At 36.3% G+C, this 22,579-nt stretch overlaps 1 long non-coding RNA gene across 2 annotated transcripts; it reads right to left on the reverse strand.

Annotated features, from left to right (window-relative positions):
* Positions 1-19,280: 19,280 nt before the first annotated feature.
* LOC113274147 lies at positions 19,281-21,144 on the reverse strand. Of its 2 annotated transcripts, none has more exons than XR_003322820.1 (3): positions 20,965-21,143; positions 20,641-20,834; positions 19,281-19,347 (listed from the first exon to the last, which is right to left on the reverse strand). It is a non-coding gene; the product is annotated as an uncharacterized LOC113274147 (long non-coding RNA). The 2 variants fall into 2 exon arrangements; XR_003322821.1 differs by lacking the exon at positions 19,281-19,347 and adding an exon at positions 20,094-20,233 and having other exon boundaries at positions 20,965-21,144.
* Between the last annotated feature and the right edge of the window lie 1,435 nt (positions 21,145-22,579).

Below are 22,579 nucleotides of genomic sequence, written 5' to 3' on the forward strand. Positions count from 1 at the left end.
TGGGCCGACTCACATGAATTCCTGACGTAATCTAGGAAACCAGGTAAAGAAAGTTCACTCATTGCATTATTTTCGTCCATAACTAAGTTATTCATTTCAGCGAACTTACGTGTTGTCTCAGCTAACTTACGTGTCGACTCAAGTAAAGAGGAATTATCAGAATTTTTCTCGTATGATTGATGGTTGTGAGGATAGTGATTGGGCTCACCATGGTATGAACCATAACCTTGAAGAGTTTGGCGTTCCCAACCACTATTCCCACCATGGTAATAAAACTGATGATGTCCATATTCAAATTCGGGTCGATATTCATTGTATTGGCTTCTATCATACCAGCTCGACATTCTTAATTGCAGGGGAATTCTACACAATCACAAACAAGGCCGACTCGACTCCACCAAAACAAACCTAAAGATTTCTAGCAAACAAAAAGCATGATGGCTCCACTTAGATTGTTTCTAGACCAGCTTCTATCTTTCGAAAGGGAATTCGTTGCAATTTGAGCAAACCCCTCTGGAATCAATCCGAGTCAAAGTAAGTTGAATTGAGGCGAGGGAAGCTCAGTGGAGCTTTGATACCCAAGGCCTCACCGCTATCGCAAGGCGGCGCAGTCACGCATTCAACTCACAGAAACCATCATGAACTTTGGAGTGTGCTTAAAGAGAAACCAATATTTTTCGAACGAGTTTCCTATTAAGCTCGTTACCCTATCGGTCTCGTTCTATTCCAAATTTTAAAGCTTAGGTTCGCGTTCGGTTTCGTTTTCCTAAGGCGGGCAAGAAGAGAACGGTGATGAAATCCGAACCCTTATCTTGTTTAGGCCAGGCCTTGCCCTTTACTAGGAAAATAAAAACAGTCCGGTTCGTCCTCAAACAATTATCACCTTAAGGCAGACAGTAACCCGCTTGCAGGAGATTCGCGGGTGTTTCGATTGGACTTACCTCCCGTACCAGACGGGCGATGAACCGTTGTCGTCGACTCGGGCCACGACTCCTATGCCGTGTGCGAACCCGAGGGGCCGAGACGATATAGTAATCGTCGTCCTTCCCTGCAAACAGTTTGTATTTAATTTTTTTTTTTTTTTTTAATTTATAACCCTTCCGTAGGGTTTTAAAAATAATGTCCAAAGTCCAGAATAAATTCCAAATAAAAAAGAAAGTCCAAAATAAAAAAAAATTACAGTTTTCCTCACACACTCTAAAAAAAAAAAAAAAAATTAAATCCTAAAATTGTCCTTTTTTCTTCTCTTTTCGCTTTTCGCTTTATGCTTTTTCCTCTCCAAGTCCTTAGTGCTCCACTTCGAACCTGTAAATCAAAGACAAAAAGACAAAGTAAAAAGGAACAAATAATTCTAAAAAAAAATAGTAAACCTAAAAAAAAAAAAAAAAAAAAAAATTCTACCTAAGCACAAATCCCCGTCGGCGGCGGCCAAAATGATTAAAGATTTTTCGTGGGTTTGTAGTAATAAAAGTTCGAACTCTAAGATTGTGAAGGTGAAGGATTTTTAGATTTATAAAAAAATATATACAAAATATTAACAATTTTGGGCGAGAGGTAACCAAGACACTAGATTCCACTACTACGCAAGATTGAATGATAAATATTTCAAAACTCTATTCAATTCTTAAGTCCTCTTTTATCTTTAATTCACTATCAATCATACAAATTCTCAAACATTATTTGTAAACCTTAAGCATAGATTATCAAGAGATTAAACCAAGCATAACCTATCAAACTGAATAACAAATAATTAAGACAATCATTCAAACAATTTAAAACTCTGCAAAAGCAGCGATTAGGTGAATTATATAATTAAATGAAATAGTTACCCATTTATGTTGCGTGAATAGCTTCCTCCATTGCCTTGGTTACGAGGGAATTAACTCATCATGTTGGAAAACCTCTCAAAATATTTTATTAAGCTCAATTGATGTTTACAATAAAGAGAAAGATAAGTAAATGTTCTAAAACAGGATTCTGCGACCCACAGAAGGCGTCCAAAATGAACGACAAAGCTGAGGTGCTGTTGTCGCTGAAATGCTGACCCACACCTACGACCCACGGGTGTGAGTCATTTCCTGTTGATAAACGACTGCTCTGCGAGTCCGTTCTTCGTGTTCTTGGTGTTCTTCATCAGCAGCAGCAGCAGCAGCAGAGTTTGATCAACTCTTGATTTCTGCGTCTGTGGCTCTCCTCTCTTCTCCCAACTCTCGACAGCCTCTTCCCAATGACCGATACTTTTATTTATAGTGTTTTGGAGCAAGAAATCCGACCATTGATTGCGTATATTTTCTATTTAATTCGATTATTCTTTGCTGCCCATATTTAACAATAATTTCCATTTTTGGCTTCCACACACGTTAGATTTGATCCTGCACGCTCTAGTTAGCCTTCTCCACGTCTCAACACTCTTTCAACGCTAGTAGAACTCCTCCATGCACACAAGAACTTCAATTTTGCTCGTGTTACAGTACACGTGCTCTGTTTTGGGTGTGTGAATCATCACGAATTTTCCAGCCAATTCCGATCGAATTCGATGCCCAAAATGTGTTCCTTAAGCTATATCACATCTTCCTACCAAGTTTGAGCCATTGAATCGCACCACAACACCTTCATTTTGCGATTGAAATTCTGACAGTTGATGAACCAATTTTCCCGCCAAAAAGTTTATTTGAATTTGAGAAGAAGGTGTCCTGGTGGTGCCCCTTAGTAATTAGGTTACCCCTTATCCAAAAGCGAGAGTCCGAATAACACTTGTCCTCCGGGTGCCAAAATCAACTTTTCGAGCCAAATTTTCCAAAAATGTTTATTTCCTAAAAATACATAAAAACACAATATTAGTACAAAAATAGAGTTCCAACAATACTGACATTGAGGACAAATTAGACACAAAAATGTGTCTATCAAATACCCCCAAACTTATTTATTTGCTAGTCCTCGAGCAAATTTATTCTTGAAAAGTGACCGAGTTAATCTCGGGTGGGTTTATCAGAGGTGTACCCACAAAAACCAATACTCCATACCCTAGCTATCTACGCAGAACCTTGGAAAGCACTAAAGAACCTCCTTGGTTGGCATACTTATTAATTACAGGAGGAAGTACCCTGACGCGAAATTCCAATTGCTGTATACGAGTTTGCACTCAAGCATACTAAAATTCATATAAGTGACAGAGCTCTACTAAGATAGTTTTCACGATGGACATCATACTCGGAGTCAGACTAATCACATGAAAAGATTAAGAAGATGGAAAAAGAAAAATGTAGATGGTTGAAAGTGAACGGTGTTTCCCATATCTGTCTGAAGGCCTCTGCCAAGGTGAACCTAACCTAAATGACTGAGATACCGGTCTGACTAATATTAACACACTGGCATATACAAGGGAACCAGTGGTCAATAACTTAAATCTAGATCAACAAACTGGCAAATACAAGGGAACCAGCAGTTGACTACACATAACAATAACCATTTTTTTTTTTTAACTTAACGGCATGAATAGATCTTTTGGATCCAAGCGCATGCTTCTTGTCAGCAGATTACACGATAGTTCCCACGGGTCCTGCATTCCACGCTTGCTTAGGCGACGGAAACAGGGAGAACACACGCATATTGCTATCCAAGTGTTAATACTTATTCCGATTGGTCTAACTGGTCCGGTCTTTCTTCTTTTTTTTTTTTTTTTTTTTTTTTTTTTTTTTTTTTTGGGTAACTCAGTCACTCTATTTCACCCTAGCAAAGGTAACAACTTGAATCGTGTGCCCCACCAAATCACTTGAAATAAAAGAAAAAAAAAAAAAGAAAGTGAAAAGGACTCGACAAGATATGGCGAAACTATCATGTTATTTCTAACACCTGAGCTCTGTGCTTTTATGAATAGACTCTATAGATGTTTCCATCTAGTCAGATTGGTTCCTCAACTCCTAAAACAAAAATGTTTCCATCCACTTAGATTGGTTAGTGCTATCCTTAATAGGCGTAAATTTCTAGGCTCTGGAGTTTATTTATTATGCAACTAAAAAGTTTCTCCCATACCCCCAAACTTAAATCTAACATTGTCCTCAATGTTCTAAAGATGAAACTAAAAGCATGAACAAGGAGAAACTGTTACCATTTGAAGCGAAAGAGTTAAGGAAGATATTACCGTGTTGCATGAGATTGGGTTACCTCCCAAGAAGTGCTAAGTTTAAAGTCTTCAGCCAGACTTAGGAAAGGATTAGTCAACTCAACCATAAAGTAACAGTCGAAATAACTGTGGGTCTTCAAAACGAAAAAGAGCTGACCAAAGGAAACTACAATAACCCAAGAAAGTGAACAAGAATAACATGCCCTTATCTAGTTTTCTGATTAAGAATTTATATCTAATTGTGGTTCAGGTTCAGGTTCTATGAAAGGGTCTAAATAAAATATTTTCCTCGGATGCATTTCCTCATAGGTTGGATCCAAATTATTAGGTCCTAGAGTCTGGAAAAACTCAAATATGATCTTAGAAGCGCACAATAATAACCTAAATAACTGAGGATCCTCTAAGCCAATAAGATTTGACTTACAAATTTGACCACAATGAGAGTAGTGGTCATTCTTAATCAAATGTGTCGATTCTAATTTCCTAAAGCATTTAGGTCTAGTCTCACAACTTAATATTCGACACATTTGGAATATAAACGTTCCCACAGTTGGAAGAAAACTATTTGGTGGGAAAACAAAGTCAATCTGGGGATCATAGCCTGGGCAAACCACATCAACCAGAGGATGGGTTTCTAACGACTGAACTCCTTCATGGACATCATTAGGCTCGGGAAAACGAGTATGAAGGTAATCTTGTAAAATGGTCGAGGCACAGATATCAAGTCCTAAGTGTAGGAACTTTCTGAGAGTTAAAGGTAAGGCACTAGGGAAGTGATAATCACCCCCAAACTTAGAGTTTTCAGTGTCTCTAGATAGACCTCTAATTATTTCTTGAATTTCCGTATCTTCAGAGTCCTTAAAATATTCAAGAGATTCTTCTAAGTTATTATCAGGTAGTGCATCTTTACTCATCTCTACGGGTCTATCTTTTTCTTCCAAGACTATTGTTTCTAAGTCGCTAGACCTAAAACAGTATTTTCGAAATGAACCCGTTCCTCTAAACCACTATCGGCTTCGTAAACAGGAAATACTACGTCGTCTAAAACGGTGGTATCCCTAATCAAATCCTCGTCCTTTTGAATAGGTGAATAATCATAAAAATTATTTGGATTTGAACTAGAAATAATATAATCACTATACAACTCAATTGGATTACTAGACTCCTGATCACTATGCCTACAAATTTCAGATTCTTCATCACTGCTATCCTCATCATCATAGTACGAAAATGATTGAACCTTATCTAAATAAGTAGTGTCTTTTATTCTAACCTCGTCCTCTAAATTAGGCAGATATTCACTATTGACATCAAGGGTAAAATTGGAAACACTATTTTGGAAATTTAGATCTTTTAGAGAAGTTCTATTCTGGGTCTCTAACAAAAGCTTTTGGGCCGACTCACATGAATTCCTGACGTAATCTAGGAAACCAGGTAAAGAAAGTTCACTCATTGCATTATTTTCGTCCATAACTAAGTTATTCATTTCAGCGAACTTACGTGTTGTCTCAGCTAACTTACGTGTCGACTCAAGTAAAGAGGAATTATCAGAATTTTTCTCGTATGATTGATGGTTGTGAGGATAGTGATTGGGCTCACCATGGTATGAACCATAACCTTGAAGAGTTTGGCGTTCCCAACCACTATTCCCACCATGGTAATAAAACTGATGATGTCCATATTCAAATTCGGGTCGATATTCATTGTATTGGCTTCCATACCAGCTCGACATTCTTAATTGCAGGGGAATTCTACACAATCACAAACAAGGCCGACTCGACTCCACCAAAACAAACCTAAAGATTTCTAGCAAACAAAAAGCATGATGGCTCCACTTAGATTGTTTCTAGACCAGCTTCTATCTTTCGAAAGGGAATTCGTTGCAATTTGAGCAAACCCCTCTGGAATCAATCCGAGTCAAAGTAAGTTGAATTGAGGCGAGGGAAGCTCAGTGGAGCTTTGATACCCAAGGCCTCACCGCTATCACAAGGCGGCGCAGTCACGCATTCAACTCACAGAAACCGTCATGAACTTTGGAGTGTGCTTAAAGAGCAACCATATTTTTCGAACGAGTTTCCTATTAAGCTCGTTACCCTATCGGTCTCGTTCTATTCCAAATTTTAAAGCTTAGGTTCGCGTTCGGTTTCGTTTTCCTAAGGCGGGCAAGAAGAGAACGGTGATGAAATCCGAACCCTTATCTTGTTTAGGCCAGGCCTTGCCCTTTACTAGGAAAATAAAGACAGTCCGGTTCGTCCTCAAACAATTATCACCTTAAGGCAGACAGTAACCCGCTTGCAGGAGATTCGCGGGTGTTTCGATTGGACTTACCTCCCGTACCAGACGGGCGATGAACCGTTGTCGTCGACTCGGGCCACGACTCCTATGCCGTGTGCGAACCCGAGGGGCCGAGACGATATAGTAATCGTCGTCCTTCTCTGCAAACAGTTTGTATTTAATTTTTTTTTTTTTTTTTAATTATATAACCCTTCCGTAGGGTTTTAAAAAATAATGTCCAAAGTCCAGAATAAAGTCCAAAAAAAAAAAATCCAAAAAAAAAAAATTACAGTTTTCCTCACACACTCTAAAAAAAAAAAAAAAAATTAAATCCTAAAATTGTCCTTTTTTCTTCTCTTTTCGCTTTTCGCTTTAAGCTTTTTCCTCTCCAAGTCCTTAGTGCTCCACTTCGAACCTGTAAATCAAAGACAAAAAGACAAAGTAAAAAGGAACAAAAATAAAAAAAAAATAAACCTAAAAAAAAAAAAAAAAAAAAAATTCTACCTAAGCACAAATCCGCGTCGGCGGCGCCAAAATGATTAAAGATTTTTCGTGGGTTGTAGTAATAAAGGTTCGAACTCTAAGACTTGTGAAGGAAGGATTTTTTTAGACTTATAAAAATATAATACAAAATATTAACAATTTTGGGCGAGAGGTAACCAAGACACTAGATTCCACTACTACGCAAGATTGAATGATAAATATTTCAAAACTCTATTCAATTCTTAAGTCCTCTTTTATCTTTAATTCACTATCAATCATACAAATTCTCAAACATTATTTGTAAACCTTAAGCATAGATTATCAAGAGATTAAACCAAGCATAACCTATCAAACTGAATAAAAATAATTAAGACAATCATTCAAACAATTTAAAACTCTGCAAAAGCAGCGATTAGGTGAATTATATAATTAAATGAAATAGTTACCCATTTATGTTGCGTGAATAGCTTCCTCCATTGCCTTGGTTACGAGGGAATTAACTCATCATAGTAAAAATGCTCTCAAAATATTTCATTGATGCTCAAAAGTGTTTTACAATGAAGAGAAATACAAGAAATTGATGTAAAACAGAACTCTGCGACCCACAGAAGGCGTCCAGAATCAACGACAGAGCTGAGGTGCTGTTGTCGTTGAAGAACTACGACCCACAGAGGACAGTCGATGTTGCTGTTGAAGAACGACTGCTTCTGAGAGTCCGTTCTTCGTGTTCTTCAGGCGTGTTAATGGCAGCAGCAGCAGCAGGTAACTTCTCTGCAACTCCTCCTGCGCCTCTCTGCTCGCCTCCAAACCTCCCCAAACTCTCGACAGCCTCTTCCCAATGACCGATACTTGTATTTATAGTGTTTTGGAGCAAGAAATCCGACCATTGATTGCGTATATTTTCTATTTAATTCGATTATTCTTTGCTGCCCATATTTAACAATAATTTCCATTTTTGGCTTCCACACACGTTAGATTTGATCCTGCACGCTCTAGTTAGCCTTCTCCACGTCTCAACACTCTTTCAACGCTAGTAGAACTCCTCCATGCACACAAGAACTTCAATTTTGCTCGTGTTACAGTACACGTGCTCTGTTTTGGGTGTGTGAATCATCACGAATTTTCCAGCCAATTCCGATCGAATTCGATGCCCAAAATGTGTTCCTTAAGCTATATCACATCTTCCTACCAAGTTTGAGCCATTGAATCGCACCACAACACCTTCATTTTGTCGATTGAAATTCTGACAGTTGATGAACCAATTTTCCCGCCAAAAAGTTTATTTGAATTTGAGAAGAAGGTGTCCTGGTGGTGCCCCTTAGTAATTAGGTTACCCCTTATCCAAAAGCGAGAGTCCGAATAACACTTGTCCTCCGGGTGCCAAAATCAACTTTTCGAGCCAAATTTTCCAAAAATGTTTATTTCCTAAAAATACATAAAAACACAATATTAGTACAAAAATAGAGTTCCAACAATACTGACATTGAGGACAAATTAGACACAAAAATGTGTCTATCAAAAATCATTCCTATGGTTTTTGGTGTCCAATTAAAAATCCTTATTTTCTTTCGAAATTAAGGTCGCTCTTGTTGTTCTTTCGGGAATGACATCAAATGGGGGAGAGTTCTTTTGAACTTGTGCTTAATGGTAATATCTTGCGGGGTGCGCGGCTGTGGAATTTTATAGGGGTTATCTTGTATCTTAAAACTCCTTGATGAATTCATTTAGCTTCGGATTTATGATTGCATCTAAATTAAGTTGGTATGTATTTTTTCTTTTAGTCTATGAAACGTCTCTTCTCGGAAATTTCATTAGGATCCCGTTCTTGTACCTTTGCCAATTTTATTGACAAAAAGGGGGAGAATTAATGTGTAGTTCTACTACATATACATATGGTTTTCAGATCATTGTGTAAGGGGGAGTGGTTTCCATGTGAGATGGAGTATTGACTAAGGGGGAGTGATACATATCACCGTAGTATTATTGTTAAAGCCGTGATGCAATTGGACTTTGATGTTGCATAATAATACTATGTCACTGTATAATGATGATCGAGAATCTCGATTTCTCTCATTGTTATAGCTACAGATCTTCAAAAACGGTGATGCTAAACTTACAACCTTTGGGATCATTGGAGTACTTGGAAGGACGAAGATTTCAGGGAACGTTGAAGATTAGACTATGGAATAGGAGCCACTAAAGTTTATCTTTTTTGTATTCCATATGTATTAATATTTTTGTCACTAAAATTGACAAAGGGGGAGATTGTTAGAGCATAGTCGGTCGACCTCGCATGCGTTGCTATATCGAGCATGTTTGTCAATGTTAGTGATCAAAACTGTGAATCTTGATTTCTAGTCTACATAGCTAAGTCTCGAACTAGGATAAAAAAGTGTAGTTGAGCTCAAGGACTTCATGGCGATTCATCATACAACGACGAAGATATACTCAAGGAACCGTGGAACTTCATCAACAAAAAGGTATGTGGAGACTTGAACTTATCTATCACTCAAAAGTCTATCTCTTCTATCTCCTACTTCTTATGAGGCAAAAGTCGTATGATATATAGACTGGATCATGCACATTTGATATTTCGAGCCGAGTATATCTCGCCTATCTATATCTCGAAATCATGTGTTGGTAAATCGTTTCGGTTTGATCGGGTTTATCTTCACCTAATGACGAAAGTCATAATGTTTCAATCACTTTGAAAATCGCTTTGACGAGAAATAGTGTAACAACTATATAACATCCTCTAAGAATGTTTCAATGGTTGGAATGAGAGTTTAGGTCAATATAACCAATGATGGATATAAGCATTGTGTGGAAACACATATGTGCATAAGTCATATTCCTTAATCCGAAGCTTGTGAACTTTGTTGATTTAGGGAAACCGGAGGAATAGGCTTTGCCAAGTCTGCGAACTCAGTCAGCAAACTGACGGAAGTTCTCTTACCGAGAATTTCTGCTGGGATTTTTCAAAAACTCGTTTGCGTGTTTAGTCCGCGAACTGGCGGAAGTCTCCTTGACGAGATTTTCTGCTGAGTTTGGAAAACTCTGCCGGTTGTCTTAAGTATGCGAACTTGTTTACGTAATTGAGTGGGTTATGATCTAAAGATTTGCTCTAAAAATGAAAATTAAATTACTAAGGACTGCAGTATGCAAACCGTGGCTATAAAGTTTATGAGTCGATTCAATCGAATCGAATCATCTTTGTTTCAATTGTGTCTTGTGTAGTTACATAAGATCTCATAGCAATTGAACAACTCTCTAACCAGTTCATTTGAGTCAATTGAACTAGTTATGGTGAAGAAAAACAAGGTTAATATGAAATGCTCATGTGGTTGACCTTTTGGGTTATTATGTTGAACCAACATACACGTACACGTTGGGCACGGTTTTCACAAACCCAGTAAACGTATATCTCAAGTGTGTGTGACAAGCTAAGTTTTCGATCTAACGGTTGAGAAATATTAGCTTGAATCTAAATTAGGTTTTCATCTAACGGTGAATATTGATTGCTTTGTATCTAAGGAAAAACCCTGATTTGAAGACTATATAAAGGAGACATCTAGCATTGGGCAAAACTAATCCCCACACGTCCGTGTGATACTAGTGCGCTCGCTAGATTCGATTCTCCTCTAACCTTTAGTTTTCTTCTCTAAAACCATGTTAACGACTTAAAATACTTCATTGGGATTGTGAAGACAGACCGATACTACTTTTATCGTAGTTGCGTGATCTGATCTTGCATCTTCTATCGTACGAGTACAATCTTATTGATTGGCTTGAGATCGTGAGATTATCCGATAGGCAAGATAAAGAAGTCACAAACATCTTCGTCTCATTGTTTGTGATTCCTCGAGGTCCTCTTGTTTATACAAGTAAGACTGTTGAGAGGTGATTGATTAATCTAGGCTTTTCTTCGGGAATATAAGACCGGATTATCAATTGGTTCCTGTTCACCTTGATTTCATATCATAAGACGGAACAAAAACCTAGGGTTTTTCTGTGGGAGACAGATTTATCCTTTGATATACTTTTCTGTGTGAGACAGATTTGTTTATTATCAAGTCTGCGATTTTGGCTTGCAGCAAATCTTGGTTGTGGGTGAGATCATCTAAGGGAATCAAGTGTGTAGTATCTTGCTGGGATCAGAGGCGTAGGAGTACAACTGTACCTTGAATTAGTGGGAGACTGATTGGGGTTCAACTATAGTCCAGTATGAAGTTAGCTTGGAGTAGGCTAGTGTCTGTAGCGGCTTAATACAGTGTATTCAATCTGGAATAGGTCCCGATGTTTTTCTGCATTTGCGGTTTCCTCGTTAACAAAACTTCTGGTATGTGTGTTATTTCAATTTCCGCATTATATTGTTTTATCTTTACAATTTGAAATAATACAAGTTGTGCGTTGAAGTTTAGTCAATTAGAGATCCGACCTTGTTGTTGTTGATTTCATTGATTAATACTTGGGTATTGGTCTTTGGTACCGTCCAAGTTATTCCCTGTGTTTGATTAAAGACTTACTGATTTCTATTAGCTTGAGTAAATCAAAACAAGAGAGAGATAATAACTCCTTGAGATACTTTTATCTATATTGAGTCTGACTGTCTAGTTGATTCTCTAGCAAAGTATTTCGGAGTTAGTCCATACAGATTTCTAAGCGAAATATTGGGTGGTGTTGATAGACCCCCGCTTTTTCAAAAGGAATTGTTCCAAGTACGTGACTAAGGTCAGAGGCGTGGGAATACAGACGAAACTAGGTGAACTATAGGTTTAGTTACTTGGTCTCAACTATACGAAGTTAGGTGTAATTTTGTGTAGCGGATTAATCCTGAGAGTATTCAATTCTGGACAAGGTCCCGGAGTTTTTTTGCATTTGCAGTTTCCTCGTTAACAAATTCTTGCTGGTTGAACGAGGAAACTGCAAATGCAGAAAAACTCCGGACCTTGTACAGAGTTAAATACTCTCAGGATTAATCTGCTACACAAAATTACACCTAACTTCGTATAGTTGAGAACAAGTAACTAAACCTATAGTTCACCTAGTTCCGTCTGTATTCCCACGCCTCCGACCTTAGTCACGTACTTGGAACAATTCATTTGGTTCGTATTCCAAACAGTAAAGGAACAACAAATCTGTTTGGTATTGCCTCTATTCAACCAAGTGATATGAGTCGGACAAAGGCTCTTCTGTTTATCTTAACATAAACTCCTTCGTCAGGTCCATAGATCTATATTATGTTGAATTACCGAAGTAATCGTTTAAGATTAATCCAACAACACTCTTAATCCAAAGAATTGTGTTGATGCCGATCTACTCAATTAATCAATCCAATCTACCACAAGGATAAACCGATTATTAATTGGATCCTCTTTTACCAAAACAAGTATTGTGCACACCAAAGATTATAAAACCAAAGTCAGATCTTCAATATCTTATTTGTCTTCAAATATTCTTAAATCTTCAATAAAAACCTGCACATAATCACTTGAATCTCTTGTGAACCATCACGCACAGAACGGAATCTGTTAACAATGGATTATCACAAGATCGTCTTTAGAACTCACAACAGTCTAAAGATCCTTGGCGAAAGTCTGAACTAGATTGAGTGAATCTAATATCAGAAGAGAAGATTCTCAAGAATAAAAAAACTAGGTCCAATCAGATTTCAACCACCGTTGGTCAATCAGATCAAACGAAAACAAAAAATAAACCACAATTATCTAGTTACCCACCAACGGTACACGCTAGAGCTTCTCAATCCAAAATAAGACTTTAAACTGAGCGGTCATAATAGATTTCGCCTAATTAGGTTACTCTCCTCTCCGAATAGGCGGCTACACCAGTAACAACAACAAAATAGGAAGTCTGTTGCTACGAAGGATTAGTTTGCTAGAAAGGAAAACTTAAAGTATTTATAGACAAGGAAGTTTGGACACCAAGGAATTTCCAAAACCGAAAATATTCTCAAGATATTCATTAAAGCACAAATTCGGTTTTCATAATTCCTGGAAATGCTCTGTCCAAAAATAATGATCGAAATCTCTCGGAAAATCTAATTAGTAAATGCACATTACTAATTCTTGAATTTCCCTACAAAATGAAATTAATAACCTTAATTAAAAGATTCTTAACTTACGTATGTTTGGATCCTGGGATTCTCTTCCCTTAGACGTTAAGAAATATCTTTGAACAATTACAGAAATAAACATTCACAGCACAAGTTCAAAGTATGTTGACATCCTTACTTTGTAAGTTCTCTTTCACACTTACAACCTTGAAACCGATTTTCCACACTTCCAAACAAGTTTAGAATTGGTTCATCTGACTTTCAAGAACTATGTGGTTGATCAAACCAACATTCAATCACAATCATGGGTTTAACGGTTCTACCAAAACAAGTTTCGGTTCTACCTCCATGTGAGTACTGTTCATAGTCACACTAGCTTTCCAAAATTCGGTTGACTAGGTACTAGGATCGGTTCCCCACATATATATGGTATATAACTTATATGTGTTGTGCATGTCCATAGGATCGGTTCCCCTTTCTACTATAAACCTTGCTGCACCCCATACAAGGATCTGTTCCCCTTTGTGATGTACTGCACCTCTTGCTAGGATCGGTTCCCCTTTCCCATATTTGGTCAGACAAAACACAAACCCGATCATACCATCTCAGGTGATTACTTAAGATCGGTTTCACTAATAAAAGTCATACCAGTACATAAGTCAGGCCTTTGTGAATAGTTCTACCAAGAACACAAACAAGTTGTGAGAGGTTATACTCAATCACACATATTGATTGTTCATAAGATATGCAATGAATAACAAAACCAATAAAACCTGGCAATTTCCTTTTCGGTTCACAAACAAGTTTATGAACTTACTTCCTTAGAACACAGGTAAACATTGTTCCCTAGGATGAAATCCTCACCTCATACCCATACATAATCACAATAGCATTCTAATGATTATGGCGATGTCTTATCTACAAAGTTTAGTGGTTAAGCAATAAACCTACTATTGTATTCCTTAATACTATGTCTATCTAGAGTTCAAATATGCTTCGCAGTTATGTTTTCAATATGCACGACTTGAAAGATACGTTAGGGAATAAAACAGTTCAAGTCAAATATCACTAACCTCAATTGGAAGGATGATTGTTGTCGGTGTGGCTCCTTGCTTCTTCACATCTTCAAGACTTCGCAATACTTGTAATGTCTCATATCCCTATACTTTCAAGCTAACCTATACGAAGTTGACTCTAGTACATAATCAAGCGACTCTTAACATGAGTTTTGATTCACTAAAATATGACAACCAAACTTGACATACCAACCTTGGTGTGTTCAACCGAGCCATGCTCTAACAATCTCCCCCTTTGTCAATTTTAGTGACAAAACTCTTACATCATATGGATAAACAAATTACAAGAATTCATTACATATCGCTTGATTCCCGATTCAACATCACAGTAAAACTGCTTACATGCAATCCTTGAAAATGTCGCTGTTGACATTACAATAACAAAGCTATTACTCCTCCTAAGGAAGATAGGTAGAAATTAACCCGCACGTCTTTGTTATACCAATTCATATGACATGTTACTCCCTCTTAGTCTGTGCTTTCACTCTTTCGTTAGATAAATGTTCAAGCACCATTGTTCTTTTCCTTTGCGATACCAATGAATATAAAATCAATGCCAGTATCACCTATTTATTCCATATATTTTTCCCCCTTTTTGTCACAAAAAAATGACAAAGAAACGAAAAAATAAAGGACAACACGAAAAGAATCTTACAAATCTCAAAATAGACTTGCAAACCTGTAGAGTTAGGCACGATGGTTCCACACATCATGTTCTGATAACCAATATCAAAACTGAAACTACAAGTAGTTTTATTTTGATATGTTATCAAGGAAACAATTGTCCGAAACAATTTTTCCAAATTAGTTTATCAAACCAAAAAACAACTAAGCACTTTAGTCCCTTTGCTAAACCGATTGTTCAAAAACAACCGCTTAATTCGATAAGACCAAAATAAAGATAAACTCTATTTTTCTCATCAGGTTCTAATTATCCATAAACTTAGACCTTTCAATCTTAAACAAGACAAGTACTAGGTTAGTTAACTAGCATTTCTCGTTAAGGCATTCGATTAGACTTGACTAACTGAAACCTCACTTCGATAAGTCTAACTAATATCAGAATTAACTTAGTTTCTCTTATTCGGAATCAAATTGGACTAAACAACTCATCCCGTACACCATAAATAATTCATACAAACCAAAATAAATCAATTTTCATAATTATTCACCTCAACCGGAAGCAATTAAAACAACATAGACATTAAAAGCACCTTTGCACCGAAATTTTGTAAGCCTAAACAATTGATACCATACAAAAGCAAGATATAACAATAGTTTTTCTTAATCGGAACCAATTGAATCGCACACAACATCAATTGTACCGAAATTTTGTAAGCCTAAACAATTTATACCACACAATAAAGCAAGATAACAATAGTTTTTCTTAACCAGAACCAATTGAATCACACATCCACACACACATCATGGAATAACATCAATTGTACCGAAATTTTGTTAAGAAAAAGCGACAAATATATATAATATAAACTCAGCATTTTCTTAAACAGGAAAACAATTAACTAACAAGATTGTTACCTCAAATTTGGCATCCACTTCTCCAATATGTTTGCATCTTCGTCCAGGGAGAATTGATATCGAAATATCATCACGTTGTCATCCTTATGCCAAAACAAAAGAATAACAACAACCCTCAACCTTTACCATAGAAAGGTTGAAAACCTGTTTTAACAATTGAAAGCAAGAGTTGAAAACCGTCGAAACACATATGCTTTTATGCTAAACCAAAACCGATTCAACATATTGTGACTTTTTCACATATTGTTTCTACTAGAACCCCTCATGATTCTTTGATAAAGCCAACCAACATGGGCTAGAACTTAATTCTGCTAAATCAAAAAGTCACCCAAACCATAAGGGTTCGCAATATATATGAGATCGAATATTAAGGTAGTAAAACCGAAATCAAACATCCCATAAACATACATAGCAATAAGATAAAAGCATTTAAGCACAGGCTATGAAAACCGACAACTATCACAAGAAAAATTACCAATCCAATAATTTTATTCATAATAGTTTTATCCATAATAGACCAATACAATCAATGAAAGAAATCAAAAATTGATGTTTATTATTCTAGATTAAGCAAACAGTAAATAACTTAATCTCTAGTGGTGCTCTTGTTGTTCACTGAGGTATCTTCAGTGTTCAAACTTTTAAAGCATGTCTCCAGGGAACCACATCTTGTTTTTCAAGTTATTCAATTAGATATTTGAACTCAGCAAGAATTCCTCTTGTTCCTTCATACTTCTCTTTAACCCAATCTTGATGTCGAGTAGTCATAGCAAGATTGGTTTCTAGTTCGTCAAAACCTTGGATATATTGAGACATACTATCAGAACGAATCCATTGGGTTTTGGTTGGATCTTGTTTGTTGTAAGCTAACAGACATGACTCATCTTGTGATCCAACAGAACTATCAGAGTCACAATCAGACATGATGTTTGATATGCCCTTTTTCTTCCTCTCTATATTGATTCCTTGAAAATCCTTAACCTTTTGAGCTTTCTCCTTATTAGCCTTTGAGACACTGCGAGTTATTTGAGGCATGCTCGGTTATGAATGAATATAAAAGGATTGCTCAGGGTTTCCGAATATAGACAAGAAAAAGTTTCTCCTTTTAAAAGAGACAAATTTCGGACCAAAAGACCTCTGGAAAATCCGAAAATATAAAAGAATATGTTTCGTTTCCTTAGTCCGAATTTCTCAAGTTGGAAGGATTGTTAAAAAATCCGAAAATTCCAAATAACACTTATTTTTGGAAAATCATGTTAAACATGAACATTTTTAGACTACCATGGCACATAAATTTTTCATGATAAACAACTACACAAAATACATGTGCTCCTGTTTTATTGTGCCTTTCCCATCCAAGATTATGAGCACGAAAGGATGAGAATGCACAACATATGATACAACTAAGTTGCATCGGAGTAAGCTCTTTCCATCTTACCGTGAATATCAGAAACATAGTTCATGTTTCTTTTTGGGAATTTCTGCCCAAAATATTTTCTCCCAAGACGATGATCTTTTCTAACTCTAGAGATATGATCATGGGGAGAAAATGTACTCATGTGAGAATTCTCGGAGATAGCTAAATCTCTCTTAATTATTTCAGTGAGATTTTCATAAGATTTTCTCATTCTAAGGACTTCCTTATTATTCACATTAGTGTGATCATCTGAAACAACTATCAGAAATTCCTGATTGTTTCTTTTGGAAGAGATTCGCTATTTCCCTTCCTTCTGAAGTCGTTTCTCATCAAAACCAGAATTGTTTCGATATGGGTGCGGAGGAACCTTTTTCCAGAAGCGATTATCAATTCTTTCCTCTGACTCCTTTGAGTTGATCTTATCTGGATGTGGTATAATTTGTCTTTCTACTAAGGAATGATCTTTCAGTTTTTTAAGACAAGAAACCTCTTCAAAAATTTTACCACCGTATGTTGAAGAAGTATAAGTTTCCTGTCAAGTGACTAAAAATTGTATTCCTTACAATCACCACGGAATCGGTTCAAAGTTTCCTTTGGACAAGATTTCATTTGATCATCAGTAGATCTAGAAGCTGGTTTCTCATCCTCTTCTAACTTGATGTATTTGGGAAAACTACCATCATATTGATCTATTTCTCATGTGATTAAACCGGTTTTTCACAATCTGTAAAAGTCGAGCAAGGACTTTTAGTTTCCTCATCAGAAGAAATCACAACAATATCATTAGTCAGAATCATAGGACGTGTCTCTTTATATGTAAGCGATTTTCCAAGAGCTTCTAGTTTGACAGCGAGATCCATTTTCTCTTTGGCTACACAATTCAGTTGAATGTCTTTTTCTCTGATTTCCTGTTTAAGAAGATTCGACTTTATCTTTCAAATAAGTACTTTAGAAGACAAAGATTGTATAGGCTTTAGGAGTTTTACCAACTCTTTATCAGCATCTTCTCTATCATCAGAGATAGACATAAATGTATTCATAACTCCAGGGTCACGAGTCAACGAAGTAGTAACATCTTCAACTTTTGAGTATTTAGACTCTTGCATAACGTTAACTGAATCAGACATTAGAATCAATTCTTATAGGCTGGATCGCACCAAACACAGATTGTTAGATCTTTTCGTGTTTGCCTGTTCTGATACCAATTGAAAATGCGAGGGTACCCAAATATAACTCAAGCTAAAACTTTTTCTACCTATAAGTCCTTTCTCCGAAAGTGATTGTCACTAGTACAAATCTTCACATAGGCTACACTTTACCACCGTGTCCATATGCTTTTGGTCATGGATTATTTTCACACCAAAAATGTGGTATCAGGTGCCGTGACAACTGGGTACCTTTATGGCTACATAAACTTTAAGTGACTATTGCACATGGTTTACCACGGCCGTATCCCTATAACCGTGTCTATATGGTACCGTGTTTTTTTTAAGTAGTTGAGCGTTTTTTTTACAACCATGGCCATAGGTTCCTTATAGCCACACAATTTATGTTTAATGTGGCCAGTGATTACTTTAAAGCTACATGGATTTATTTGAACCATGGCATTTGCTACCAATCAGCCACGCAAGAGTCATTTTATCATGGTGATTTCATGTCCTACGATCACATTGAAATTCTAACACCATGGCAATAGACTTTTTTTAGATACAATACATGATTTCGATGTGGCGATTGTTTATCCTAAAGCCACGTGGATTTATTTAACCATGGCTACCTCTATAATTTAGACACGCAAAAATGGTTTCAGCATGGCTAATTCATGACTTATAGCTAGACTAAAACAATAGAACCATGGTCATAACTATCATTCAGACACGCAAATTAATAAAATAACATGACTAATTCATAAGCTATAGTCGCATGGAATCAAAAACACCATGACCAAAAGCTTTAGAAAGACGCATCAAATGTTTTCTTTGTGGCTGTAGGTTACGTTTTGACACATGAAAACTGGTAAATTGTGACTGTATTTCATATGGGCAATCTTCTGCTATTGGTGTCTTTAGGCCTCGTACGTATGTCAAGATTTTAAGAACCTATTGGCCACCTATTTGTATCACATCAAGTATCATATTTTAATCACTGATACTAGTGAATCTGTTTACTGAAAAATTCTCAGATATTCTTTATTTATTATTGAAAAATTATTGTTATTACATTTACAGAGAAACTGCGTATAAGGTAGATAGTTAAGTGAAAACATGCACTGTTGGATTTTCGAAGACGATTAACCCCAAACAATCCCCTTTCAAAGTCTTCCCATCTGAGCACAGTTTCCTCTGCATCTCTGTGTAAGCACCTGCAAGAGAAAGAGGGAAAAGGAACAGATTCAATCATCTGGATAGGTTGCAAAGAGAACTACTACGATCTTTTATAAGAATAATCGATATGTCTTAAATTGGAGATTATACCACCAGAAAAATAAGAGATTGTTACAACTCTGTATGCACCATAATGACAAAAAATTCTAATTTGGCAGTGACTAGAAAGGGGAGCCAGGAGAGGTAAATACTGCAATTGGATACAAAATGAGACACACTAGGTACAGGAGTCCATTCCTATTGGTCTATCATATGCATGAGCGTCCTATACCTGTCTGACAGTCCCTGTATATACATAGAAGAGTGTAGCTGAGACTAGGAACTTCACCTTGCAGTATACGTGAATACGCAATCAACTGGCACAATTTACGCATCAAAAGTAAAATTCTAATCAGAGGTACGAAAACAGAAACTCTTCGGTGCAAGCGAGAGCAAATAATTGATACTACCACTTCCTAATGGAGCTTCAATTCTACTGGAAATTATAGTTTAGCAAAAGAGAAACACAGCTTATGAAAAATTGATATGTGGTTTGAAAACAAACAGTAATATAAATAAACAAAACAATCAGAAAGCGCCCGTTGATTGATGGAGGTGATAATTAGATCATAGTATCACCTGGAGAGGTGCATAACCGTTGTGTGGTGGTAGAGGGGCTTGTGCAGTCATTTCTAGTGGAGGCACGGGGTATCCTCCATGTGGATCATATGGTGGAGGGGTGGAACAATCATTCAATCTCCAGGTGACATAAACTGCGTAAGTAGTTACTCATATGTGACACCATTTGCCTTTCCCTCGCCTGACCATGCATCGTAAGCTAGTATGACGCTCATCTACAGGTGTACTCAATCCCAGTGGCGCACACTTGTGTATCAACAAAAAGAAAAGTTCAGTCAACAAAAAACCTTGGTCGCAGCTAAGTTAATGTCGAGTTGTTTTCATAAATATCCCCAAGGCATTGATAAAAAAACTCCATTTTCATTTGAATAACATTATAACACATAATTCCAACAAACCCAAACCCTATAAAACTAACTTGTAATGAGCAGCCAGAAACTAACAATTTCACCAATTAATATCCATTTTAGACAAGTAAGGACTCTTAAACAAAATCAAGCCAAACGGAAACCCAACCCCAGAAAAAAGTTAACAGCATAAAAAAAAAAGTAAATTCGAAATTCTGCAAAACCTAATTGAGTAAGATTAAACAAATAACTATTTAGCTACTACCCTTTCGGATGATAATAGGAAGCATAGAAGAAAATTCTTACCAAACATCAATGTTGTGATCAATAACTGAACTCAATTTCATCTCCCTCCCTCTTTTTCTCTGTTCTTCTTCTTAGTTTACTCATTACTCGGACGGATGTGAAATGGTGGACTAAACTTCTTAGCTTGGTGGACTGAAATGAATCGTCTTGGTGGAGTAAACTATTTTTTTGTTTGGGGCCTGCTTCAGGTACACCTGCACAATAGAGAAAAAGAGGCTTAGATCAAAAAAAAAATATATATATTTATATATATATCAAAGCAAATCAAATAGTACATAAAAAATCAAGTTTCATCGACAAATAAATCAAATATTGCATACTTACTCATCATTTTCATCACTTCGATTAGGGATTGTGTATGATTGACTGGAGTTTCTGTAGTTTTGGATTCACGATGGAAAAGATGGGAGTTTTTGGATTTGAAAAATGATATGGTTGTTTTGTTAGGGTTTTCACGAGGTTCTCCATCTTCAATATTCACATTAGAGGAGGAGGTGTTCTCATCTCCTTTGGGAGAGACGGAGGCAAACAGAAGTGGAGGCGGATAGAAGAGCGAGAGAAAGAAAAAGTAATTTAGGGTTGTATAGAGTTTTGAAGTTTCGATGCAACCTAATGCATCAACTTTTTGATGTTCAACAAAAAAATCTGCCATATTGAGATCACGATGATTTAACTTTTCCATCCATAATCTAAACCGTCCATCTCGTGTTAACCCTACGGGCAAGCAAATACGAAATACCTAGTTGTTTTTTTGTTAATTTTCGCTTATGCTTTATTTTTCGGATTTTTTATTAATGCCCCTCCGTCCAACTTTGCTTGTCCAAATTGTGTTTTTTTTTAACAAATTTGTACCAAAAAATTGGTATATTTCCTATTAAATTTTTCTAATTATCAAGAAAGAAACAAAAATTAAGATATGAAAATTATTATATTGAACAAACAATGAAAAAGATCGATGGTGTATGTGGAAGTAATTTGAATTTCTTTCAAGTTTTTGTAAAATCCAAATTAAGCAAGTAAACTTGGACTGAGGGAGTATAATATTTGAAAAAAACCAATTACAACTCAGAAGGTTCATCAACTGGTAAGAAATTAGGGGAGCCTAGCAACAAGATGAGCCCTAACACCTTTTTGGATAGCTACACCCAAAAGAATTTGGTGCCAGCGTCGTCAGGTCAGTCGTATCATCACCTAATGACTTTACCGTATTGTACTACCGTGACACTGATACATAGCTTATTTATAACTGAATAATTGTTGCACTTTTTTTTAAGGAAAAAGTGATCCTCTCGGTTTCATTGATATAAAAAAATTTACATATGTACATCATTAAAATACATAATAGAGGTATGTGGAGATGAAAGACGGATAAAAGAAATCCGGGAGTCTCCAATGCCAACTTCGTATCATGTGTTCATCTACCCGTGTACTTTTAGTTTGTATTAATTTTAATTTAACTTTTAGTTGTATTGTAAAATGATGATTTATATATCTACTCCACAATGAATTATACTTTAAACTAAAAATTTCAAATCCACTTCAACTATGGTATCAAAATATAATCTGTCAAATTTTATGAAATATCATTTTTTTCAAAATATAATCCGTCAAATTTTATCCAGTTTCACACGTTACCATTAAACCTGTTAAATAACCCTTGACGTCAATCATTGTTACCTATTATCCTTCAATTTCATATATATCCTTCATTTTAACTGAACTACCTGGTCAGTTATAGTGAACATCATCTAATGATATCGAATATGATCTAGTGATTTAATGATATCGAATATGATCTAGTGATTTTGGTAGATGGAGTGAAATTAAGTAAATTTGGTTTCAACTTGTAGATAATTAGAGAATTTCAGAAATATCTAGTGATAGTAATGGCATAATTGCATTCAGACAAACCAATGCATTCAGCGTCCTCTGCGGTTGA

Source organism: Papaver somniferum, chromosome 4 (assembly GCF_003573695.1).
Source record: "Papaver somniferum cultivar HN1 chromosome 4, ASM357369v1, whole genome shotgun sequence".
NCBI lineage: Eukaryota > Viridiplantae > Streptophyta > Magnoliopsida > Ranunculales > Papaveraceae > Papaver > Papaver somniferum.